At 44.7% G+C, this 27,570-nt stretch overlaps 1 protein-coding gene across 3 annotated transcripts in view; it reads right to left on the reverse strand.

Moving 5' to 3' along the window:
- The window catches only part of ZMAT4 (zinc finger matrin-type 4), a 339,798-nt gene extending 313,349 nt beyond the window's left edge, over positions 1 to 26,449 (reverse strand). The window contains exon 1 of one of the 3 annotated variants that reach the window (XM_067470600.1): positions 26,130 to 26,449. The gene's annotated coding sequence lies outside the window, so the exon portion shown is untranslated. The remainder of the gene's footprint in view (positions 1 to 26,129) is intronic. The other 2 variants (XM_067470599.1, XM_060787295.2) reach the window with 2 other exon arrangements.
- Between the last annotated feature and the right edge of the window lie 1,121 nt (positions 26,450 to 27,570).

Here is a 27,570-nt window from a genome sequence, read left to right on the forward strand (position 1 = left end):
GCAGCCACATCACTCTTATAGATATAGATATAGATATCTACATCACTTGTTACACACACACACACACATATATATATATATTCAAATGAGCAGCCACATCACTCATATAGATATAGATTTCTAAAGAGTATCTACATCACTTGCTATACACACACACACATAGTTCAAATGAACAGTCACATCACTCATATAGATATAGCTCTAGATATATAGATTTCAAGTCAGCAGCTACATCACTTGCTACACACACACACACACATATATTTCAAATGAGCAGCTACATCACTCATATAGATATAGAGATAGAGATAGATATCTTTTCAAATGAGCAGATACATCACTCATATAGATGCAGCTATAGATATAGATGTAGATTTCAAATAAGTATCTACATCACTTGCTACACACACACACACAGACACACACACACATATATATATATCGTTGAAATGAGCAGCCACATCACTCATATAGATATCTTTCAAATGAGCAGCTACATCACTCATATAGATATAGATATAGCTATAGATATAGATTTCAAATGAGTATCTACATCACTTGCTACACACACACACACACATATGAATATATATTTCAAATGAGCAGCTACAACACTCATATAGATATAGCTATAGCTATAGATATAGATTTCAAATGAGTATCTACATCACTTGCTACACACACACACAGATATATACAACTTTCAAATGAGCAGCTACATCGCATATAGATATAGCTATAGCTATAGATATAGATTTCAAATGAGTATCTACATCACTTGCTATACACACACACACACACACACATATATTTCAAATGAGCAGCCACATCACTCATATATAGCTATAAATATATAGATTTCAAATCAACAGCTACATCACTTGCTATACACACACACACACACACACACATATATATATATTTCAAATGAGCAGGTATATCACTCATATAGATGGCGCAGTGGGTTAAACCCTTGTGCCGGCAGGACTGAAGACCGACAGGTCGCAGGTTGGAATCCGGGGAGAGGCGGATGAGCTCCCTCTATTAGCTCCAGCTCCTCATGCGGGGACATGAGAGAAGCCTCCCACAAGGATGATAAAACATCAAAAATCATCCGGGCGTCCCCTGGGCAATGTCCTTGCAGACGGCCAATTCTCTCATAACAGGAGCAATTGCTCCTGGCCCGACAAAAAAAAAAAAAGCAGCTACATCACTTGCTACACACACACACACACACACACACACACACACACACACACACACACATATATATATATATATATATATATATATATATTCAAATGAGCAGGTACATCGCTCATATAGATATAGATATCTTTCAAATGAGCAGATACAGCACTCATATAGATATAGCTATAGGTATAGCTATAGCAATAGATATAGAATCCTAGAATCCTAGAGTTGGAAGAGACCTCGTGGGTCATCCAGTCCAACCCTATTCTGCCAAGAAGCAGGAATATTGCATTCAAAGCACTCCTGACAGATGGCCATCCAGCCTCTGTTTAAAAGCTTCCAAAGAAGGAGCCTCCACCACACTCCCTCCGGGGCAGAGAGTTCCACTGCTGAACGGCTCTCACAGTCAGGAAGTTCTTCCTCATGTTCAGATGGAATCTCCTCTCTTGTAGTTTGAAGCCATTGTTCCATTGCATCCTAGTCTCCAAGGAAGCAGAAAACAAGCTTGCTCCCTCCTTCCTGTGGCTTCCTCTCACAAATTTATACATGGCTATCATATCTCCTCTCAGCCTTCTCTTCTTCAGGCTAAACATGCCCAGCTCACTAAGCCGCTCCTCATAGGGCTTGTTCTCCAGACCCTTGATCATTTTAGTATAGATTTCTAAAGAGTATCTACATCACTTGCTACACACACACACACACACATCATTCAAATGAGCAGCCACATCACTCATATAGAGATAGATTTCTAAAGAATATCTACATCACTTGCTACACACACACACACACACACACATCATTCAAATAAGCAGCCACATCACTCATATATAGATATAGATATAGATATTTCAAATGAGCAGCTACATCACTTGCTACACACACACATGTATATGTGTGTGTGATATATATTTCAAATGAACAGGTACATCACTCATATAGATATAGATATCTTTCAAATGAGCAGATACATCACTCATATAGATAAAGCTATAGGTACAGCTATAGAGATAGATATCTTTCAAATGAGCAGCTACCCCCACCCCCCTTCTATGCCAAAGAGTGCTGTCACCTCACCAAACTACAACTCCTATGATTCCATAGCACCGAGTCATGGCTAGTGGTGCCAAAGTGCATCAGTTCCGCAGTGTGGTTGCAGAAATGTAATCCAAGGCTCGGCTTTAGGGTCACGATAACTGGGAAACAGCAGTGATATGTTGCCCATCTCTAGAATGTCGAAGGCAGCAGCCTTCAAAACAAACCCAATTCCCTGGCTGCACACCAATCCAAAAACAACAACACCACCATTCCAAAATCCATCCACATTGCACCTAGGATGTTTTCCAAAGCCCCAGCTAATCGATTCTCCACCTCCGCATATTGAATCACGTCTCCCTGACATTTCAAAGGATGCTTTCCCTTCAGAGGAACATTCCCCAAAGGCAAGGAAAGGGAACCGTCCAATTACGATGGCTGCAAACAAAACCAAAAAGAAATATAAAAATGGAAAGTTTACCCAACCTGTTCCCGACTTGGTGCGCTTTCACCATACAAAATCCATGCATAAACATCACTTATGCGCCGTTATTGCCTTTGTGTGTATTTATTCATTCTGCCAGTGCGCCTTTGTTTCGTACAGCCATTTCAAAGCACAAGAAGTTTTAGAAAGACGCCGTTCCTTTGGCTATTTCCCTTCTCTGAGGAGACGGCAGAATAAACGCCACTTTACCTGCCATGGCTCAATACGGGGGGAAACATGGGAGCTGCAGTTTTGTACCTTACCATAAATTCCAGATTGGCTTAATGTTCATACTGAAATGCAGTCATTTATTGCAAAATAAGACACATAAAGACAAACCTAGAATCATAGAATCATAGAAACAAAGAGTTGGAAGAGACCTCCTGGGCCATCCAGTCCAACCCCATTCCGCCAAGAAGCGGGAATATTGCATTCAAATCACCCCTGACAGATGGCCATCCAGCCTCTGTTTCAAAGCTTCCAAAGAAGGAGCCTCCACCACACTCCAGGGCAGAGAGTTCCACTGCTGAACGGCTCTCACAGTCAGGAAGTTCTTCCTCATGTTCAGATGGAATCTCCTCTCTTGTAGTTTGAAGCCATTGTTCCTTGTCCTAATCTCCATGGAAGCAGAAAACAAGCTTGCTCCCTCTTCCCTGTGGCTTCCTCTCACATATTTATACATGGCTGGCTATCATATCTCCTCTCATCCTTCTCTTCTTCAGGCTGAACATGCCCAGCTCTTTTAGCCGCTCCTCATAGGGCTTGTTCTCCAGACCCTTGATCATTTTAGTCGCCCTCCTCTGGACACATTTATTTCAACACACATTCCAGCTTGTCAATATCTGTCTTGAATTGTGGTGCCCAGAATTGGGCACGTTATTCCAGGTGTGGTCTAACCAAAGCAGTATAGAGCATGGGGAGCATGACTTCCCTGGATCTAGACACTAGGCTCCTCTTGATGCAGGTCAACATCCCATTGGCTTTTTTTGCTGCCACATCACATTGTTGGCTCATGTTTAACTTGTTGTCCACGAGGACTCCAAGATCTTTTTCACATGTACTGCTCTCGAGCCAGGCATCGTCCATCCTATTCTGTATATTTGCATTTCGTTTCTGTCCGCCTGAGTGGAGTATCTTGCATTTGTCCCTGTTGAACTTCATTTTGTTAGTTTTGGCCAATCATCTCTCTAATCTGTCAAGATCGTTTTGAAACCTGTAGGTTAACTGTAAATCCCAGCAACTTCAACTCCCAAATGACAACATCAACCCTCCCCCCCATCCCCACCAGTATGTGGGCGTGTCAGGTATTTGTGCCAAATTCATTCCAGTGAATGGAAACACATCCTGCATATCAGATATTTACGATTCATAACAGGTGCAAGATTACAGTTATGAGGTAGCAATGAAAATAATTAGGGGTCACCACATTATGAGGAACTATACTAAGGGGTCTCGGCATTAGGAAGATTGATAAATGGTGGTTGCTTCCCTGTAACCACGTTTCTTCGTGTGGTGATACGTGAAACTCCCAAATGACAATATCAATCCACCCCAACTCCACAAGTATTCAAATTTGGCCATATGGGGTATTTGTGCCAAATTGGGTCCAGTGAATGAAAATCCATCCTGCCTATCAGATATTTACATGATGATTCACAAAATGTCAGCTATGAAGAAGCAACAAAAATAACGTTATGGTTGGGGGTCACCACAACATAAGGAACTGTTTTAAGGAGTCGCGGCGTTAGGAAGGTTGAGAAACACTGATCAAAGACTCATCATGTGTGTGTGCAATCCAGCAAGAGAGCTATGAGATGGTAGAACAGAAGCTCTCCGAAGCTCTAGGTGCTCTCACTGCCTCTTACAGGGAAAACCAGCTGATCTAAAACCCATCTAAAACACAGAAATGTGCCTTTCATCTCAAGAACAGAGAAGCATCCCGAGCTCTGAGGATTATTACCTGGGAAGGAATCCCACTGGAGCATTGCAGCGCACCCAAATACCTGGAAGTCACTCTGGGCCGTGCTCTGACCTACAAGAAGCACTGCCTGAACATCAAGCAAAAAGTGGGCGCTAGAAACAACATCATACGAAAGCTGACTGGCACAACCTGGGGATCACAACCAGACACAGTGAAGACATCTGCCCTTGTGCTATGCTACTCTGCTGCTGAGTATGCATGCCCGGTGTGGAACACATCTCACCACACTAAAACAGTGGATGTGGCTCTTAATGAGACATGCTGCATTATCACGGGGTGTCTGCACCACTGGAGAAATTACACTGCTTAGCCGGTATTGCACCACCTGACATCCGCTGGGAAGTAGCAGCCAATAGTGAAAGGACCAAGGCAGAGACATCTCCAGCTCATCCCTTGTTTGGGTATCAGCCAGCACATTCAACGACTTAAATCTAGACATAGTTTTCTAAGATCTACAGAGACACTCGCTGGAACACCTCAGCAAGCGAGAGTCCAAAAGTGGCAGGCTCAAACCAAGACCCTCAACCAATGGCTGATACCAAATGAGAGACTCCCTCCTGGGCACACAGAGGACTGGGCGACTTGGAAGGCGCCGAGCAGACTGCGCTCTGGCACCACGAGATGCAGAGCCAACCTTAAGAAATGGGGCCACAAAGTGGAATCCACGACATGCGAGTGCGGAGAAGAGCAAACCACTGACCACCTGCTGCAATGCAACCTGAGCCGAGCCACATGCACCATGGAGGACCTTCTTGCAGCAACACCAGAGGCACTCCAAGGGGCCAGATACTGGTCAAAGGACATTTAATCAACTCTCATACTCACAAATTTTGTATTTTTCTGGTTTTTTTCGCTTTGTTCTGTTAGAAATGTAATATAATCGACTGGTTGCACTGACACAATAAAAAATCCAGCAAGACGCTTCCATTCCCAATCTGATATCACTGAACTCTTATGTGATAGACTGTGGAAGCGGAAGCCCAACAGAAATGCACACATTGGACTCCTTGCTGCATGAAGAAGGTTGAGAGCCACTGGACTACATTATACCTATAAATCAGCTCAAATTGCATTATATGGCAGTGTAGATCCAGTCCTAGTTTTGCAGGATTATGAAAAACAGCTTTGTGAATTTAATGGATTATTTCTTCAATGTTGTTTTGGCCAGTGTCGTGAGTTGCAATCAACTGAGTTGGTTGTAAATGTTCTTTCCACCTGCTGCTTCGCCCCCATCCTCCCAAGCCACTGGGGATGATGGGAGTGATGGCATGCACATCGGAAGCCCCCCCCCCCCCCCCCCCCGAAGCCACAGGTCTGCAGTTTGGGAGTCCTCTTGGATTCATCGCTTACGCTTGAGACTCAGGCGTCGGCGGTGTCCAGGAGGGCTTTTGCACAATTGAGACTCGTGCGCCAACTGCGACCGTACCTCACGAAGGCTGATCTGACCGGGGTGGTCCATGCCTTGGTCACCTCCAGATTGGACTACTGTAATGCGTTCTACGTGGGGCTGCCCTTGAAAACGGCTCGGAAATTCCAACTGGTCCAACGGGCAGCGGCCAGGATGTTAACTGGTGCTCCTTACAGAGAGAGGTCAACCCTCCTGTTCAAGGAACTCCACTGGCTGCCGTTTATTTTCCGAGCCCAATTTAAGGTGCAGGTGCTTACTTACAAAGCCCTAAACGGATTGGGACCATCCTACCTGCGTGACCGCATCTCCGTTTATGAACCCACGCACTCACTTCGTTCATCCGGAGAGGCCCTGCTCGTGATTCCGCCTGCATTGCAGGCGCGTATGGTGGGGACGCGAGACAGTGCCTTTTCTGTGGTGGCTCCCCGACTCTGGAACACCCTCCCCAAAGGTCTTAGACAGGCAGTCTTTAGAAAGAACTTGAAGACCTGGCTGTTCCGATGCGCCTTTCCAGAATAGGAAAACTCCAATACCAAGTCCCAGAAGCACTTTAGTAGAACTAAGATTGCTGCACACTGCACACTGCACTTGCCCTACAATCCTCGCACACCACCTATCACATCAGCACTTTTAATCCTGTACCCCTTACTCTGGCCTGGCCCAGTTTACATAGTGTCTTGATGTATTGTTTAGTGCATGTCGTTAATATTGCTTTAACAGTTTTTAATTTTGCTTTAGGTGTTGTATTGTTCATCCGGAGAGGCCCTGCTCGTGATTCCACCTGCGTTGCAGGCGCATTTGGGGGGCACGCGAGACAGTGCCTTTTCTGTGGTGGCCCCCCGACTCTGGAACACCCTCCCAAAAGATCTCAGACAGGCCCCTACATTGGCGGTCTTTAGAAAGAACTTGAAGACCTGGCTGTTCCGATGTGCCTTTCCAGAATAGGAAAACTCCAATACCAAGTCCCATAAGCACTTTATTAGAATTAAGATTGCTGCACACTGCACACTGCACTTGCCCTACAATCCTCACACACCACCTATCACGTCAGCACTTTTAATCCTGTACCCCTTACTCTGGCCTGGCCCAGTTTACATAGTGTCTTGGTGTATTGTTTAGTGCATGTCGTTAATATTGCTTTAACTGTTTTTAATTTTGCTTTAGGTATTGTATTGTTGTGTTGTGTTGTGTTGTGAGGCCTTGGCCTTTGTAAGCTGCATCGAGTCCTTCGGGAGATGCTAGCGGGGTACAAATAAAGTTTAATAATTATAATTATTATTAATTATTATTATTATTATTATTAATAATTATTATTATTATTATTATTATTATTATTCAGTTCTTGTGGGTTTTTTCGGGCTATATGGCCATGTTCTAGAGGCATTTCTCCTGACGTTTCGCCTGCATCTATGGCAAGCATCCTCAGAGGTAGACCTCTACCTCTGAGGATGCTTGCCCTAGATGCAGGCGAAACGTCAGGAGAATTGCCTCTAGAACATGGCCATATAGCCCGAAAAAACCCACAAGAACTGAGTGATTCCGGCCATGAAAGCCTTCGACAATACATTATTATTATTATTATTATTATTATTATTATTATTATTATTTCCTTGATTTTGTTTTGGCCAGTGTCTTGAGTTGCAGTCAACTGAGTCATTTGTAAATGTTCTTTCCACCTGCTGCTTCGCCCCCATCCTCCCAAGCCACTGGGGATGATGGGAGTGATGGCATGCACATCTGGAGGCCGTTGTGTTGAAGCTGGTTGCAATGGGCTGGGAGGAGCGACCTTCAATCTGGAAGAAGCCAGGCTGACGCTGAGCACACCTTTCCCATGACTGCAGCAACGCTCCCTTCCTTTCGGCCCAGGAGCAGGTGTGCGCTGCTCCTGCTGCAATTCCTTTGGACTTCTCTCTCATCCAAAAGGAAGAAGAAGGCAAAGGGAGAAAGAGACCCATTTCGTTGCCGCCTCCCTCGGGCGCCCATCTCCCCTTCCCCGCTGTTCCCTTTCTTCGGCAGATGAGTCATTTCGTCTGCAGCCCTCTCTGGTTCCTTTCCCTCCCCTCTCCAAACCATCTCTCCCAATATTCTGTATCAAATCAAAAGCCTTTCTTTCCCCCTTTGGCAACAGAAAGGGAGCCTGCAGAAAAGCAACCTTGTCTAGCAAACAAAGGCGTTTCAGGAGGAGGAATCGGGCCACGGCTGCCATTCAGAACCTGCTCCATGCTCTGCTTGTGGGCATCCACATCCCCAAGGAAGGGCAACAGCAGGAATGTTCTCCAAGGGGGAAAACTCTTTCCCTTGCAGAGCCTGGATGTGGCAATAATTGCTCTTTGCAGGGTTGCCTGTTGAGGCTTCTTGGAGCACATGGTTGTGCAGGAATACCCACACGAAGGGTATTCCTGCACAAACCAGATCAACAATTGGGCCACACAGTTTACAGAAAACCTGCACACATAGATAGTAGGCCTGGGTAACAACGCAAAAATTTGTTTCTAAAATCGATTTGTATTTGGGGTTTTTTTTTTGTTTCGATATTTAAAATAATTACAAAATTTTCCCTTAAAAAAGTTCGGTATTTACGAAATTTCGTTAATATTTACAAAACATTTTGTAAAGATGGCGCCCTTTTTTCCCAATATTTTTTCAATATTTTTTCAATATTTTTTTAATTTAATTATTAATTTAGTAGAATAGGGAGGAGAAATTATTATTAAGGAGGGAAGGCAGGCACTCACTTTGGCGGGCCCTCAAGCGCTGCCGCCGAGTCGGGCCCAGCTCCTCCGAAGCAATGCGAAATTGGGAGAAGGGCTCCCCAAAGGCTATCTAGCCCGGCCCTCCGCTAAGGAATTGGGAGAACGAAGCACAGCCCTCCGCTAAGGAATTGGGAGAACGAAGCACATCCACCGCAAAGGTGAGGAAGGAGGGACGGGCCGCGTTCCCGCTGAGGGTCGCTCGCCCTCTCGCTCGCTTGCTCAGCCGGCGCCTTCCCCGCCCTCTCCTCCTCCTCCTCCTCCTCCTCCTCCTCTTTCAGGCTCTGACTGGCTAAGGAGAGGAGAGAGAGGAGAGCTCCCAGCAAGCATCTAGCCAAGCCATCTTACGTATTTCCGAAATGGATGGAAATACAAAAATTTTTGGCGCATGCCGTTTCGATATTTAAAAACACTTCCGGGTTTAAAAATAAGTTTTGTAATCGTTTTGTAATTGCTAAAATTAACGAATATTTAACGAATTACAAAATTAACGAATGAAACCGCCCAGGCCTAATAGATAGATACCAACATAAAAACTCCAACCATCACCTAAGTAAAAAAGAAAAACAATTAAAGCCCTGGCAGAGCATGCAAAAAGAATCTGCGAAGCCCACCTTCTCCAAGGGGAACTGAACCACCTAAACTGGACTTGACAGGCCAATAGAGACTCCACCTCAGACATCAGAAGATCCACACAGAGGAAAAGTGTCCTTGCCATACATACGGGCGGCAGCTAGATTAATCACCGGAGCATCATACAGGGAACATACCACCCCTCTGTTATGTCAGCTCCACTGGCTGCCGATCCAGTTCCGAGCACAATTCAGCACAATAGCAGCTTGTGTGTGACCCTGGACTCATCGCTGAGCCTGGAACCACAGGTTTCGGCGGTGACCAGGGGAGCATTTGCACAGCTAAAGCTTGTGCGCCAGCTGCGCCCGTACCTTGGGAAGTCTGACTTGGCCACGGTAGTCCACGCTCTGGTTACATCCCGTTTAGACTACTGCAACGCTCTCTACGTGGGGTTGCCTTTGAAGACAGCTCGGAAGCTCCAACTAGTCCAACGCTCGGCAGCCATGATTTTAACAGGAGCGGAGCGCAGGGAGCATACAACCCCCCTGTTGCGCCAACTCCACTGGCTACCAATCTGCTACCGGGCTGAATTCAAAGTGCTGGCGTTGGCCTTTAAAGCCCTAAACGGTTCCGGCCCTAGCTACCTATCTGACTGCATCTCTGCCTATGAACCCATGAGGAGTTTGAGATCTTCCGGGGAGACCCTGCTCTCCATCCCGCCTGCTTCTCAAGCTCGGCTGGCGGGGACGAGAGATAGGGCCTTCTCTGTGGTGGCTCCTCGGCTGTGGAACGCCCTTCCTACGGACATTAGACTAGCACCATCTCTAATGGTATTCTGCAAAAAGGTGAAGACCTGGATGTTTGTGCAGGCGTTTGAGTAATTGAGTGCAATCTGGTAATGGAACATAGGAATGGAACAATGGACGACGAACCTGGACTACGCTTGGATGATGAGAAGATTGGGTACGGTTGTTGTTTTTTGTAATAATTGTGCATTGTAATTGCTTATTGGTAATTTATGGATAATGTGTTAAGTCAATTGTTATATGTTGTATGGAACCACTGCTGTTTCTACTGTTTTTACTGTTTGTGAACCGCCGTGAGTCGCCTTCGGGCTTGAGATACAGCGGTATAGAAGCAAAGTAAATAAATAAATAAATAAATAAATAAAGTGCTGGTTTTGACCTATAAAACCCTATACGGCTCTGGCCCAGCGTACCTGTCCGAACGTATCTCCTTCTACGTCCCACCTCGGAGTTTAAGATCTTCTGGGGAGGCCCTGATCTCGGCCCCGCCTCTATCACAAGTGAGCCTGATGGGGACAAGGGACAGGGCCTTCTCAGTGGTGGCCCCTCGCCTGTGGAATTCACTCCCCGGAGAAATTAGGTCATCAACATCCCTCCTCTCCTTCAGAAGGAAGTTGAAAACAGGGATATAGGACCAGGCTTTGGGTAATCTGGCAGATTGACAAGGTAATGGCAACCAGAATTTGGAAAGGACTACGGTAATGCTGAATGGACTTATGGATTTTAGAACTCGGTGAACGTTGCCCACTAGATTGGCTTTTTAATTGTTATTGTATTAATTGAATGTTTTAATTATTGTGGTTATTGCTGTTATGTATTTTATCTGTGGAATTGTTGGCATCGAATTGTGCCTTTTGTAAGCCGCCCTGAGTCCCCCCCTTGGGGGTTGAGAAGGGCGGGGTAGAAGTGCCCGAAATAAATAAATAAATAAATAAATAAATAAATAAAGAGAACCACTGACCGCAGAGGGAAGCTGATGAGGAAACACAACATACAAACTATCTACAGACCCACCAAGAAAATCCAACAAATGCAAAGGTCGAGAGGGATCCTCTCACTTCTGCAGGAGTCTACCATATTAATAATAATAATAATAATAATAATAATAATAATAATAATAATACACTTTATTTATAACTCGCCACCATCTCCCCAAAAGGGACTCGTGGCAGCTAACATGAGGCCAAGCCCAAAATAATACAACACACAGTAACAAAATACGTCATAACAAAATATGAAATAACAAAATCAACAATATGAAACAGCATATTAAAACCAGACACAGAGGGCGGGCCAAATGTGTGAGGTAGAATGTTAAAAAGTTAAAACCCTGGGTGAGATAGGGATAAAAGCACATTTGTAGGAAAGGAGCCCAACAGGGAGGAACCGTGGGATTTAGCCATTTAGTAGGCCTGGGTAACAACGCAAAAAATTATTTCTAAAATCGATTTGTAATTGGGGTGTTTTTTTGTTTCGATATTTAAAATAATTACAAAATTTTCCAAAAAAAAAGTTCGGTATTTACGAAATTTCGTAAATATTTACAAAACATTTTGTAAAGATGGCGCCCTTTTTTTTCAATATTTTTAAAATATTTTTTAAATTTAATTATTAATTTAGTAGAATAGGGAGGAGAAATTATTATTGAGGGAAGGCAGGCACTCACTCTGGCGGGCCCTCTCGCTCGCCGCTCGCCCTCTCGCCCTCTCGCTAGGATGGGTTCCTTCCAGGAGGGGCTCTTTTTCCCAGGCTGCCAAACTACAACTCCCAGGATGCTACAGCATTGAGCCAATGAAAGAAAGAGAAGGAGACCTCCCTCTCGCCCTCTCGCTCACCCTCTCGCTCGCCCTCTCACTCTCCCTCTCGCTCGCCCTCTCGCTCGCCGCTCGCCCTCGCCCTCTCGCTCGCCCTCTCGCTCGCCGCTCACCCTCGCCCTCTCGCTCGCCCTCTCACTCGCCCTCTCGCTCGCCCTCTCGCTCGCCGCTCGCCCTCGCCCTCTCGCTCGCCCTCTCGCTCGCCGCTCGCCCTCGCCCTCTCGCTCGCCCTCTCACTCGCCGCTCGCCCTCGCCCTCTCGCTCGCCCTCTCACTCGCCCTCTCGCTCGCCCTCTCGCTCGCCGCTCGCCCTCGCCCTCTCGCTCGCCCTCTCACTCGCCCTCTCGCTCGCCCTCTCGCTCGCCGCTCGCTTGCTCAGCCGGCGCCGAGAGAAGAGAGCTCCCAGCAAGCCAGGCGGCCATCTTACGTATTTCCAAAATGGACGGAAATACAAATTTTTTTGGCGCCTGCCGTTTCGATATTTAAAAACACTTCCAGGTTTAAAAATAAGTTTTGTAATCGTTTCGTAATTCAAAAATTAACGAATTTTTTAACGAATTACAAATTAACGAAACGAATTGACCAGCCCTACCATTTAGGGTTTTGTTTGTTTATTTGGTCGTGTCAGGAGCAAGTCGCTTCTGGTGTGAGAGAATTGGCTATCTGCAAGGACATTGCCCAGGGGACGCCTGGATGATTTGATGTTTTTATCATCCTTGTGGGAGGCTTCTCTCATGTCCCCGCATGAGGAGCTGGAGCTGATAAGGGTGGGAAGATGCTTATACCATGCAACTGTGGATAAGTCTCCATAGGGACCCCCAAGCGCAACAGCATTGCCCAAACATGAATCAAGGAACTTGAAAGGCCCTGCAGACTACGTCAACCAGAGAAGTCAGCCATAGTAGAGCACCTGATGAACCAGCATGGACATAGCATATCATTCGAGAACACAGAAATGCTGGACCCCACCAACAACCACCATGTCAGGCTACACAGAGAAGCCATTGAAATCCACAAGAAGCATGTGGACAATGTCAACAGAAAGGAGGAAACCATCAAAATGAACAAAAGCTGGCTACTAGTATTAAAAAAAACTCCAAAATTATAACAGCAAAACAACACTCAAACACAGGGAAACTCCACAGAGGAATCAATCAGGGACAGCTAATCACCTCTCAACAAAAGATTCCCCCAGGCACTAACAAGCCACACCAAAAAATGCCCGGCCATCAAATGCTAATCATGGTGGCCAACTGAAACATTCACACTTGCCTCCACTTGCATTCACTTCTTTCTCCCACCCTGGACATCATTCCACAGATATATAAACCCAATTTTCCTAGTTCCAACAGACCTCACAACTTCTGAGGATGCTTGCCACAGATGCAGGCGAAACGTCAGGAGAGAATGCCTCCAGAACATTAAGACGTTAAGATCGTCTGGGGAGGCCCTGCTCTCGACTCCATCTGTGTCACAAATACATTTGGCGGGGATGAGAGACAGGGCCTTCTCAGTGGTGGCCCCTCGGCTATGGAACGCCCTTCCTAAGGACATTAGATCATCCCCCTCCCTTTTGACTTTCCGAAAAAAAGGCAAAACCTGGCTATTTGCGCAGGCGTTTGAAAGGGTAGTGTAATTAGACATAGGATTATGGAACAATTGGATTATGAGATTGAATTATGTTTTTATCTAGAAGACGAAATGATTGTTTTTACTACTGTCATGGTTTTAATTGATATATTAATGCTTTTTAATATTTTAATGTTTTTATGATATTGTTGGCATTGAATTGTTGCCTTGTGAACTGCCTCGAGTCACCTACAGGCTGAGAAGGGCGGTATACAAATGTAACAAATAAATAAAATAAATAAGTAAATAGAACATGGCCATGTAGCCCAAAAAACCTACAACAACCCAGAGAAATTAATAATTTTCAGAGAGGGTACCAACTAGAGCCTCCAGTGGCAGGCTGGGTTAAAGCACTGAGATGCTGAACTTGCAGAACGAAAGGTTGCAGGTTTGAATCCGGGGAGAGGGGTGAGCTCCCGTTGTTAGCCCCAGCTCCTGCTAATCTAGCAGTTCGAAAACATGCAAATGTGAGTAGATGAATAGGTACCGCTTCGGTGGGAAGGTAGCAGCTCTCCATGTAGTCATGCCAGTGGCCACATGACCTTGGAGGTGTCTATGGACAACGCTGGCTCTTCGGGCTTAGAAATGGAGATGAGCACCAACACCCAGAGTCGGACACAACTGAACTAAACTTCAGGGGAAAAACTTCACCTTACCAATTGCATACGTTTGCATCTATTTCTCAGAGCAAGTGGAATAATAATAATAATAATAATAGTAATAATAATAGTAATAATAATAATAAGACTTTATTTGTACCCCGCTACCATCTCCTGAGGGACTCGGTGCGGCTTACATGAGGCCGAGCCCACAACACAACAATAACAATAACAGCAATAATACAAAAACAATACAAAACTCATAGCAAAATAAGCAAAAACAATAACAATAACACGACGCATTTAAAAAGCCAATGGCTGGGCCAAATGGAAGCTGAAGGTGATAGAAATATGTATCTGCGACCAGCTTTTTGGTCTCATGCAGAGATCTGTTAAGACACAGGGAATATTCCCATTCTTCAGTTCTTGTGGGTTTTTTCGGGCTATATGACCATGTTCTAGAGGCATTTCTCCTGACGTTTCGCCTGCATCTATGGCAAGCATCCTCAGAGGTAGTGAGGTCTGTTGGAATTAGGACAATGGGTTTATATATCTGTGGAATGGCTGGGGTGGGGCAAGGAGCTCTTCCCTGCTGCAGTTAGGTGTGAATGTTTAGCTAATCACCTTCATTAGCATTTGAAGGCCTGCCTGAACCTGGGAAAATCTGTTGCTGGGAGGTGTTAATCTGTGCCTGGTTTCTTCCTCTCTGTTGTTTAGCTGTTATAATTTTAGACCTCTACCTCTGAGGATGCTTGCCATAGATGCAGGCGAAACGTCAGGAGAAATGCCTCTAGAACATGGTCATATAGCCCGAAAAAAACCCACAAGAACTGAGTGATTCCGGCCATGAAAGCCTTCGACAATACATTATTCCCATTCTTCTTTCATGCTCTCTATCCATATAGGTCGTTAAACGGCTCCCCAAAAACACACTGCAAAACCTCTTTGACCAGAGAGGACAAGTGGAAAGGGGGAAGAAGCGTTATGTGGGAGGCAATCATCATCATCATCATCATCATCATCATCATCATCAAGATCAGTGTTTCTCAACCTGGGGGTCGGGACCCACATGGAGGTCGCGAGGGGGTGTCAGAGGGGTCGCCAGAGACCATCAGAAAATATAGTATTTTCTGTTGGTCATGGGGGTTCTGTGTGGAAAGTTTGGTCCAATTCTTTCGTTGGTGGGGTTGAAATACTATTTCATTGTGGATGAACTATAAATCCCAACAACTACAACTCCCAAATATCAAGATCTATTTTCCCCAAACTTCACCAGTGTTCACATTTGGGCATATTGAGTATTTGTGCCAAGTTTGGTCCAGATCCACCATTGTTTGAGTCCACAGTGTTCTCTGGGTGTAGGTGAACTGCAACTCCAAAACCTCAAGGTCAGTGTCCACCAGACCCTCCCAGTATTTTCTCTTGGTCATGGGAATTCTGTGTGCCAAGTTTGATTAAATTCCATCATTGGTGGAGTTCAGAAGGCTCGTTTATTTTAGGTGAACTATAAATCCCAGCAACTCCAACATTCCCAAATGACAAAATCAATCACCCCCATTCCACCAGTATTCAAATTCGGGCATATCAGGTATTTGGGACTTGAAAATCCATCCTGCATATCAGATATTTACATTACGATTCATAACAGTAGGAAAATTACAGTTACGAAGTAGCAACAAAAATAATGTTATGTTTGGGGGTCACCACAACATGAGGAACTCTACTAAGGGGTCGCGGCATTAGCAAGGTTGAGAACCACTGATCACGATCATCATTCGAAAATACATCACACTGTCCTACATGTTTGGGAAGTGTTCAACTTGTGATTTTGTGATACGAAATCCAGCATATAGATCTCATTTGTGTTTTTGCTGTGTAAGTAAAATAATAATAATAATAATAATAATAATAATAATGACGAAATAATAATAATAATAATAATAATAATATTTACTTATCGTGTCATCAGCAACCATACCATTGTGTTACAATTCTAACAGAACAAAACAAACACACAGATTAAAAAGAAAAAAGAAAAAAACACAGATTTTGCAAACTAATAATAATAATAATAATAATAATAATAATAATAACGAAAAACAACAGGAAAAACTCAGACATTATTAGGACCTCAAAATCGAACTACAAAAGCTCTGGCATCAACCAGTCCAGGTGGTCCCAGTGGTCATCGGCACACTGGGTGCCGTGCCAAAAGATCTCAGCCGGCATTTAGAAACAATAAACATTGACAAAATTATGATCTGTCAACTGCAAAAGGCCACCTGACTTGGATCTGTGCACATCATTTGAAAATACATCACGCAGTCCTAGACGCTTGGGAAGTGTTTGACTTGGGATTTTGACTTGGGTGTGATCCTGGACTCTTCGCTAAGCTTGGAACCCCAGGTTTCGGCGGTGTCCAGGGGAGCATTTGCACAACTCAAACTCGTGCGCCAGCTGCGCCCGTACCTTGGGAAGTCGGATTTGGCCACGGTGGTCCACGCTCTGGTTACATCCCGGATTGATTACTGCAACGCGCTCTACGTGGGGTTGCCCTTGAAGACTGCCCGGAAGCTCCAGATGGTCCAGCGCTCGGCAGCCAGGTTGCTAACGGGAGCGGCACTCAGGGAGCACACCACTCCTCTGCTGAGCCAGCTCCACTGGCTGCCAATCCGCTACCGGGCACAATTCAAGGTGCTGGCTTTAGCCTATAAAGCCCTAAACGGTTCTGGCCCTGCCTACCTCTCCGAACGCATCTCCACCTATGAACCGACTAGAACATTAAGATCGTCTGGGGAGGCCCTGCTCTCGATCCCGCCTGCGTCACAGGCGCGCCTGGCGGGGACGAGAGACAGGGCCTTCTCAATGGTGGCCCCTCGGCTATGGAATGCCTTGCCGGCAGACATCAGACAGGCACCTTCGTTGCTGACGTTTCGGAGAATGGTCAAGACCTGGCTTTACGAACAAGCGTTTGGCTAAGCAATGCAACTAATTAAGGAAGTCGGTAAATGGAACATAGGAACGGCACAACGACTATGAGAACGGATCTGATTTCAATTGAGACGCTATGTATGTTGTTTGTTGATTTGTCCTGTCTGATTGTTAATTGTTGTGGATCAACGTCGCCGATCCTGTTGTTGTACTGTCGTGTTTTAATTGCACTGTAAACCGCATTGAGTCGCCTGCTAAGGGCTGAAAATGCGGTATAAAAATGAAGCAAATAAATAATAAATAATAAATAAATAAATTTTGGGATACAAAATCTTGCATAGAGATCTCATTTGCTGCTACATACTGTGTCTTTATGTCAGAATGATGATGATGATGATGATGATGTTGATGATGATGATGATATCAAACTGTAAAGACTCTGGCATAAGCCAGTCAAGGTGGTCTCAGTGGTGATCGGCACACTGGGTACAGTGCCTAAAGACCTTGGCCTGAACTTAAACACAATCGCCGCTGACAAAATTACCATCTGCCGGCTGCAAAAAGCCACCTTACTGGGATCTGCATGAATTATTCACCGATATATCAAACAGTCCCAGGCACTTGGGAAGTGTCCGACGTGTGATCCAATACAACAGCCAGAATAGTGTTCTTGTTTGCTGTGGACTCATCTTGTTATGTATCAGATAATCATCATCATCATCATCGAAGCATGGATTGTCAATGTTGCAATCCCAGGTGACAGCAGGATTGAAGAGAAGCAACTGGAAAAGCTGACACGATATGAGGATTTAAAGGCCAAACTGCAAAGACTCTGGCACAAGCTACTCAAGGGAGTCCCAGTGGTGATCGGCACACTGGGTGCAGTGCCTAAAGACCTTGGCCTGCACTTAGACACAATCGACGCTGACAAAATTACCATCTATCAGCTGCAAAAGGCCACCCTACTTGGATCTGCCCACATTATTTGCCACTCCATCACATAGTCCTAGACACTTGGGAAGTGTCCAACGTGTGATCCAATACAACAGCCAGCAGTGATTTACTTATGTATTTATTTATTTGTAGACCACCCTATCTCCCTGGAGGGACTCAGCATGGCTTCCAACATATATTTATTTATTTACTGTATTTATTTACCTACATTCTCACCCCTGGACGGACTCAAGCCAGTTTGCAACATACTAATGGCAAAAATTCAACGCCAACATGCAGTACACAAAGAAATCATAATAACTAATTACTACATATAACTATGAACTTAAAATGAATTAAAACCATTAAACATAAAACATACATAAAATTCAAACATTTAAACAAGCATAAAATCACCCTAGTAAAAACATTAAAATCCTATGATCTAGAAATCGTGTACCATAGCCATTCCAAATTGTCATTGCACAACCCGCTATGCATTGCTGTGGCTATCCTTCTTTCCTTCCTTCCTTCTTTCCTTCCTTCTTTCTTTCCTTCCTTCCTTCTTTCTTTCCTTCCTTCTTTCTTTCCTTCCTTCCTTCTTTCTTTCCTTCTTTCTTTCCTTCCTTCCTTCTTTCTTTCCTTCTTTCTTTCCTTCCTTCCTTCCTTCCTTCCTTCTTTCCTTCTTTCTTTCCTTCCTTCCTTCTTTCTTTCCTTCTTTCTTTCCTTCCTTCCTTCCTTCTTTCTTTCCTTCCTTCCTCCCTCCCTTCCTCCTTTCTTTCTTTCTTTCTTTCTTTCTTTCCTAACCTTCCTTCTTTCCTTCCTTCCTTCCTTTCTTCTTTCCTTCCTTCTTTCTTTCTTTCTTTCCTTCTTTTCTTCCTTCCTTCCTTCCTTCCTTCCTTCCTTCCTTCTTTCCTTCCTCCCTCCCTCCCTCCCTTTTTTCTTTCCTTCTCTCCTTCCTTCTCTCCTTCCTTCCTCCCTCCCTTTTTTCTTTCCTTCTCTCCTTCCTTCTCTCCTACCTCCCTCCCTTTTTTCTTTCCTTCTCTCTTTCCTTCCTTCCTTCCTTCCTTCCTTCCTTCCTTCCTTCCTTCTCTACCTCTTTCCTTCCCTCCCTTCCCTTTATCTTTCCCTTTTCCTATCTCCCCTTTCTTCCTTCTCTACCTATTCTTGAACTGCAATTCCCAGCAGTCTTCCTGATCGATCGATCAATCTACCTACCTACCGATCTATCTCTATGTAATCTATCTATCTGGAGGCTTGCTGAGAGTTGCAGTCCAGGATTAGGAAATTGGAAACATGCACTGTATTGTCGTTTAGCCTTTTTGGTTTTTAAGTCCTGTTTGTTTGGGGGGGGTTGGGGGGGGGTTATGAGTGACGGCCACTCATTGGTCTGTTAAGGGTGTCTTGTGTCCAAATTTTGTGTCAATTCATCTATTGGTTTTCCAGTTATGTCAATCCCACAAATCAACATTACATTTTTTATTTATATAGATGGCAAACATTCAATGCCAGCAAGGAGAAACATCCCAACGCATTACAACAAAGCAGGACACATCCAGCAATATATGAGCGGCCTAACTTTAAAACTTAATAACAAACTAAAATAGCAAAGACAAAACTTGAATAACCCATACAAACAAAGGCATAATATAAATTTATCACTGGGTAAAAAACCTAGAAGTGAATGACTAAATCCTAAAGAGAGTGGAGGTGATTTGCCGCAACCAACAAGCTGAAATCAATTCCGGTATCTAGGCAAGGTTTAGCATATCTAGGCGAGGATGCCAGTCGAGGGGTGTTAGTCTTCATCCTCTCCATATACGCCAGAGTTTTAGAAGCTTTTTGAAAGGCAAGGAGAGAGGGAGCAATTTCTAGTTCTTTTGAGAGGGAGTTTTAGGGGCCGGACGCAATCACAGAGAAGGTCCCCTCTCTCATTCCCACCAGCCGTGCCTGAAACCAAGGTGGGACCGAGAGCAGGGCTTCCTCCACAGATCGCAACGCTCGAGTCAATTTGTGTATGGAGATGCAAGGAGTCTGGGCAATATACACAACCACTGTTTCCAAAGAATATTGTCTTTTTTCCCATCCTTATTTATTTTGTGTCAGGAGCGACGTGAGAAACTGCAAGTCACTTCTGGTGTGAGAGAATTGGCCGTCTGCAAGGACGTTGCCCAGGGGATGTTGCCAGGATGTTTGATATTTTTACCATCCTGTGTGTTGCACTCCAAAACAGGAAACCGCCCCTCTGACTATAAACACACCACACGTTGAGTGAAGGAATAATCCTTGTTATTAAAGCTTAGCAAGAAAAAAGCTAGTAGAAATAAATGCTTGTAAAGATGGATAAGATTCCAAAAACACTGTAGGAGCCTTCTCTCATGTCCTCGTGTGGGAAGCTAGAGCTGAGACAGGAGCTCAACCCACTCCCTGGATATGAACCACCAACCTCTTGGTCCAGTCCTGCTGGCACAAGGGTTTAACCCATTGCGCCAGCGAGTGCTCCTTTTTCCATACTAAGAGCACATTATTCTATAGCCAAACCTAAACTCCTTGGTGACCCTGCCCGTAGGAAGCCAACTCTGAGCACTTTAACAATGAGCAAGCAAATTCGGAGTGACATTTTCCCGGACCATGGATGTCACTAAGCCACAAGTTCTGGACTCTAAAGAGTGTCACAGTTCAGCATATGCTTCCTACACTCAAGATTTTGAGTTCAAGTCCAAACTTCTCTAATTAGGAAGATCTGGTAGCAGATGACAGGTGAAGAAGACCTCTGCCCAACACACTGGAGTTATACTGCCAACCTGAACAAGAATACTAGAAGTAAACGATGGGATAAGGATCATGCAAAGCACCTTCGTATGTTGCCCACCCATGGCTTAGGTTTCAAATGTCTGAAACAGATTTATTTTAGGAAGCTTTGAACCATCTACTTCTGGCGGCACATGTTGGCAGCCTGTTTTATTCTGACAGAAAAGCCAAGGCACTACAGAGCTCTACCATAGAGCTACCATCAACTCCGCTGGACAGAAGGCCACATTATCCGAATGCCCAAAGATCATTGCCTCCCAAGCAGTTACTCTACTCTGAACTCAAGAATGGAAAATGGAATGTTGTTGGGCAGGAAAAGCGATTGAAATATGGGCTTAAAGCCAACCTTAAAAACCATGGCATAGACGCCGAGAACTGGGAAGTCCTGGCCCTTGAGCATTCCAACTGGAGGTCAGCTGTGACCAGCAGTGCTGCGGAATTCAAAGAGGCAGAAATGGAGGGTGAAAGGGAGAAACGTGCCAAGAGGAAGGTGTGTCAAGCCAACCCTAACCGGGACCTCCTTCTGTCTGGAAACCGATGTCCTCACTATAGGAGAACATGCGGATCGAGTATAGGACTCCACAGCCATCTACGGATCCACGCCAAGACACTACACTTGGAGGACCATCATCCTTGGACTACAAGGGAACGACTAAGTAAAGTACTACCATAGAGTAAATGCTTTCCTTTAAAAAATCATTTTAATCTAGGAGTCTTTAAGGCCACTAGACTGGTTAGAGTCATGACTTAGAACAACAAAGGATCCTCCCCAGGCTTTGAAGCTGCAAGGCTATTCAACGCTTATCAAGTTGGCCAATAGCAACATTCACACTTCCATCCAACAGACAAGAGTTCTTTCTCCCACCCTGGACATCATTCCACAGATATATAAAAAACCGCACTTGCCTTGTTTCCAACAGATCTCACAAACTCTGTGGAGGCCTACCGGAGATGCAGGCGAAACGTCAGGAGAAAATGCTTCTGGAACTTAGCCAGACAGCCTGGAAAACTCACAGCAACCCAGTGATTCTGGCCAGGAACTCCTTCGACAACACATTAGAGCAAGTGCCTTTCCCCCCACATTAAAATAGCTTCCTCTTGTATGTACTCGACTGCTGGGCATGTTTAGCCTGAAGAAGAGAAGGCTGAGAGGAGGCATGATAGCCATGTATAAATATGTGAGAGGAAGCCACAGGGAGGAGGAGGGAGCAAGCTTGTTTTCTGCTTCCTTGGAGACTAGGACTCAATGGAACAATGGCTTCAAACTACAAGAGAGGAGATTCCATCTGAACATGAGGAAGAACTTCCTGACTGTGAGAGCCGTTCAGCAGTGGAACTCTCTGCCCTGGAGTGTGGTGGAGGCTCCTTCTTTGGAAGCTTTTAAGCAGAGGCTGGATGGCCATCTGTCAGGGGTGATTTGAATGCAATATTCCTGCTTCTTGGCAGGGGGTTGGACTGGATGGCCCATGAGGTCTCTTCCAACTCTTTGATTCTATGATTCTATGTGTCTTGAGGGTCTCCTCCAACTCAGTAGAGGAAGCAAATGGATATCAGGAGAGTTTGGATGGTGCCTTTCTGCCCAGAAGAAGGGGGTCAGTCTAGATGTCCCTAGATGGGGTCTGTACTATTAATGCTGTTCTCCACCTATTTAACACAGTTTGTGCCACACAAACAAATTTTCTGGAGTAGAACAACTACTTTCAAGATAAAGACTACCCAATGAAACAGGAAATAACATTCCTGCTTCTGGGCAGAATGGGGTTGGACTAGATGGCCCAGGAGGTCTCTTCCAACTCTTTGATTCTATGATTCTATGCACAACAGAGGCTCAGGTGCATTTGAAGCATTTCGGGTCAAGCTACCTCTCACTCTTGGTTTTTAATCCTTGGAGACAGACGAGGCTATCTAAACCTCGGGTTTCATCTTACCAAGAGCTGGGCAGTCACACAGATCAGGTTGCCAGCTTCTTGTTTATCTTTTTTGGACTCGCTTTTTGAAAACAGCATGAGACCCATTTGGCTGGCATTGTCCTTTCGAGCATGGGGCGAAGTAGGGAGCAAATATTTTCCCCCCTTATGGGTGCATTGTCGATGTCTCCGATCCCTTTGAAAGACGCATGAGCAAGGTCTAGTGAAAATTTGGCAATCCTGTTGTGGCTCCGTGTTTTATATCCAAGACTAACTGCACTGATCCAAAGGAAACCATTGCATCAGGAAGGCCGCCAACTCGATGTAAACAATGGCTCACTTCTGGGTTGTTGGAGTCAAGTGTGTTGGGTGATAGTTCGGCATAGGAGAGCATTAAACTTTGGATGTTCCAAAGGAAGCAAAGCAGCATGTCCCACACCCAAGCCACATGAGGACAGGATTCAGGCACAGAAACAATAATAATAGGTTCTTGTGGGGTTTTTTTGGGATATATGGCCATGTTCTAGAGGCATTTTCTCCTGACGTTTCGCCTGCATCTATGGCAAGCATCCTCAGAGATAGTGAGGTCCAGTACATTAAAATGCGTCCTGTATATCAGATATTTATGTTACGATTCACAACAGTAGCAAAACAACAGTTGTGAAGTAGCAATGAGAATAATGTGATGGTTGGGGGTCACTACAACATGAGGAACTGTATTAAGGGGCCGCGGCATTAGGAACGTTGCATTAGGAAGGCTGGGAACCACTGTTCTATTACTTGCAACCAGTCTTGAATCGTGTGGTCTTATTGTTAACGTTGCATTATTGTATTGTCCATGCTTTATTTTAATTGCTTGTATTGTTGTTATTATTGCTTGTATTGTTGTATTTGGGTTCGGCCTCATGTAAGCCGCACCGAGTCCCTTGGGGAGATGTATTGCCATAGATGCAGGCGAAACGTCAGGAGAAAATGCCTCTAGAACATGGCCATATAGCCCGGAAAAACCCACAAGAACCTAGTGATTCCAGCCATGAAAGCCTTCGACAATACAACAACAACAATAATAATAATAACACTTTATTTCTCAGTTCTTGTGGGTTTTTTCGGGCTATATGGCCATGTTCTAGAAGCATTTCTCCTGACGTTTCGCCTGCATCTATGGCAAGCTTCCTCAGAGGTGAGGTCGAAAAAAACCCACAAGAACTGAGTGATTCCAGCCATGAAAGCCTTCGACAATACATTGAACACTTTATTTGTATCCCACTACCATCTCCCCAAGGGACTCGGTGTGGCTCACATGAGGCCGAGCCCAAATACAACAATACAAGCAATACAAGCAATAATAACAACAATACAAGCAATTAAAATAAAACATGGACAATACAATAATGCAACGTTAACAATAAGACCACACAATTAAAGACTGGTTGAAAGTAATAGAACAGTGGTTCCCAGCCTTCCTAATGCCGCGACCCCTTAATACAGTTCCTCATGTTGTGGTGACCCCCAACCATCACATTATTCTCATTGCTACTTCACAACTGTCATTTTTCTACTGTTGTGAATCGTAACATAAATATCTGATATACAGGATGCATTTTCATTCACTGGACCAAATTTGGCACAAATACCCGATACGCCCAAATCTGAATACTTGTGGGATGGGAGGAGATTGATTTTGTCATTTGGGAATTCTATAAATAAAGTATAAATACAGTTATTATTATTATTATTATTATTATTATTATTATTATTATTATAGTTGTAGTTGCAGAGATTTATGGTTCACCTACAATCAAAGAGCATTTTGAACTCACCTACATCTGAGTTTCACTGTGGACTCAGACTATGATGGATCTGGACCAAACTTGGCACACATACTCAGTATGCCCAAATGTGAACGCTTGGTGGAGTTTGGGGAAAATAGACCATGACATTTGGGACATTTGGGAGTTGTAGTTGCTGGGATTCATAGTACACCTACAATCAAAGAAGATTCTAAACTCCGCCAGTGATGGAATTGAACCAAACTTGGCACACAGAACTCTCATGACCAAAAAAAAAAAATACTGGAAGGGTTTGGTGCGTATTGGCCTTGAGTTTTGGAGTTGTAGTTCACTGACATCCAGAGAGCACTGTGGACCTAAACAATGATGGATCTGGACCAAACTTGGCACGAATACTCAATATGCCCAAATGTGAACACTTGGCAGAGTTTGAGGAAAATAGACCGTGACATTTGGGAGTTGTAGTTGCTGGGATTTATAGTGCACCTACAATCAAAGAGCATTCTGAACCCCACCAATGATAGAATTGGGTCAAACTTTCCACACAGAACTCCCATGACCAACAGAAAATACTGGAAGGGTTTGGTGGGTATTGACCTTGAGTATGGGAGTTGTAGTTCACCTACATCCAGAGAGCACTGTGAACAACAGAAAATACTGATGGTCTTTGGCATCCCCTCTGACACCTCCTCGTGGCCCCCCCCCTCCAAAAAGTCCCAATCTCCAGATTGTGAAACACTGTAATAGAAGATGCATCTCATTTAACAACTCCATAAAAGAAGCAACTGCATATTGGAAGCTGAGCTTAGCCAAATCCACTCTCCTTCCACCCAACTGTTGAAAGACCAACAATTATCTTTCTCGAGGCCTCTTTCTCCCTGGATTTAAAGTTCCTTGACACGCTTTACGAACGTGACAACACTGTTGCTTCATGCTAGAACTCCCCAGCAAATATCTGCAATCTCCTGGAGAAACTTCAGATACCCTGAAGCGGAGATTTTGGAAATCTATGGAACCGTGCAAGCTCCTTCTCGAAAGTGCTGGGCACAAAGCAGAGTCCTCGCTTAGGATGGCGTTCAGCACATTCTGCATGTGGGAGAAAACAATACACATCCTCCCAGTCTAAACAGATTTACTTCTAGAGGCTTGACAGGGATAGTAGTCAGGCTTGGCCATGATGCAAACCTCTTTCGCTCGCACAAACCACAACAGCTTTGGAGTTGCCACTGTTTTTCCAAGGCCCCGAATGCAACCAGCCCACAACATCCCCACCTCAAAGTTTGCCAGGGATTTCAGAAAAGCAACCCAGTTGGCATGGTGTAGAAAGACAAACAGACACGAGAGCAACCTCCCTCCTCCAACGCATAGCCGTACCCCAAAGACCCAGGGCCAGATTTGGGCACGGCATTGATCTCCCCAATGAAACTTTTCCCCGGCTGCCCAGGCGATGCAGAGACAGATGGGAGGAGAAAACCCAGATGGTGGTACCTTTCGCTGGGAGGAAATGCAACAGAACCTGCCCAAGGCAGCAGCCCAGGGAAGATGGGCTATAGGGATGCTCAGCGGATGGATGCTGGGGGCTGGCTCTCCTTCGTCGTCTGTCCGTCTGTCGTAGGGTGTCAGCCTGCCTGGCTTTCCCTCCCTGCATCCAGATCTTCCAGCAGCCGAGACCAACTGGGCTGGAAATGCATTTAGGAATTATTTGCTGGCACTCACGCTCCACCTCCAGGGCCCTGCGATTGGTGGGCTGCGCTTGTGATGCTCAGCCGGTCCTGGCTCCAACGCAGCCTTCCTCTCGCTCTTTAGCTGCTGCTGTTATGCTCAAGCGCATGAAGGGAGAGGGGGAGAATGATGCACACTCCGGGCAGGCTTCGGGTGGCAAGATGTGCCAACTGGTGTCAAGGAGGACAGAGGGAGGTCTCCGACTGAGGCTGGCATGGCAGCAGGCGCAAAGCAGGAGAACCCATCTCTATTCTCTATCTGTAGAAATAAAAACGTAACGTTCGTTTGTGGGATTAGCATCACTCAAAAACCACCGGATTGGACACAAGACACCTCTCAGGCCAATGAGTGACCATCACTCATAAAAACACTGAAAAACACAGCAGAAGGGGCTTAAAAGGCCAAAAAAACCCCAAAAATTACATTACAACACATGCACAAAACCATATATACACACAAACACAAACATATATACACATATCTATGTAATGTTCATTTGTGGGATTAACATCTCTCAAAAACCACTGGACAAATTGACACCAAATGTGGACACAAGACACCTCTCAGGCCAACAAGTGACCACCACTCATAAAAACACTGGAAAAACACAGCAGAAGGGACTTAAAAGCAAAAAAACAAAAATTACATTACAACACATGCGCAAACACAAACATATATACACATATCTATATAAATAAAAACGTAACGTTCGTTTGTGGGATTAACATCACTCAAAAACCACTGGACGAATTGACACCAAATTTGGACACAAGACACCTCTCAGGCCAATGAGTGACCATCACTCATAAAAACACTGGAAAAACACAATAGAAGGGACTTAAAAAGCAAAAAAAACATTACATTACAATGCATCCACGAAACCACACACACACACACACACACACACACATGCACAAATATATACACACACAAAAACACATATACACAGACTGGGCCACAGCAATGCATGGCAGGGGATGGCTAGTCTACATAAATAAAAACGTAACGTTCGTTTGTGGGATTAACATCACTCAAAAACCACTGGACGAATTGACACCAAATTTGGACACAAGACACCTCTCAGGCCAATGAGTGACCATCACTCATAAAAATACTGGAAAAACACAGCAGAAGGGACTTAAAAGGCCAAAAAACAAAAATTACATTGCAACACATGTGCAAAACCACATATACCCACAAACACAAA

This window comes from Anolis sagrei, chromosome 7, assembly GCF_037176765.1.
Source record: "Anolis sagrei isolate rAnoSag1 chromosome 7, rAnoSag1.mat, whole genome shotgun sequence".
Taxonomy (NCBI): Eukaryota; Metazoa; Chordata; class Lepidosauria; order Squamata; family Dactyloidae; genus Anolis; species Anolis sagrei.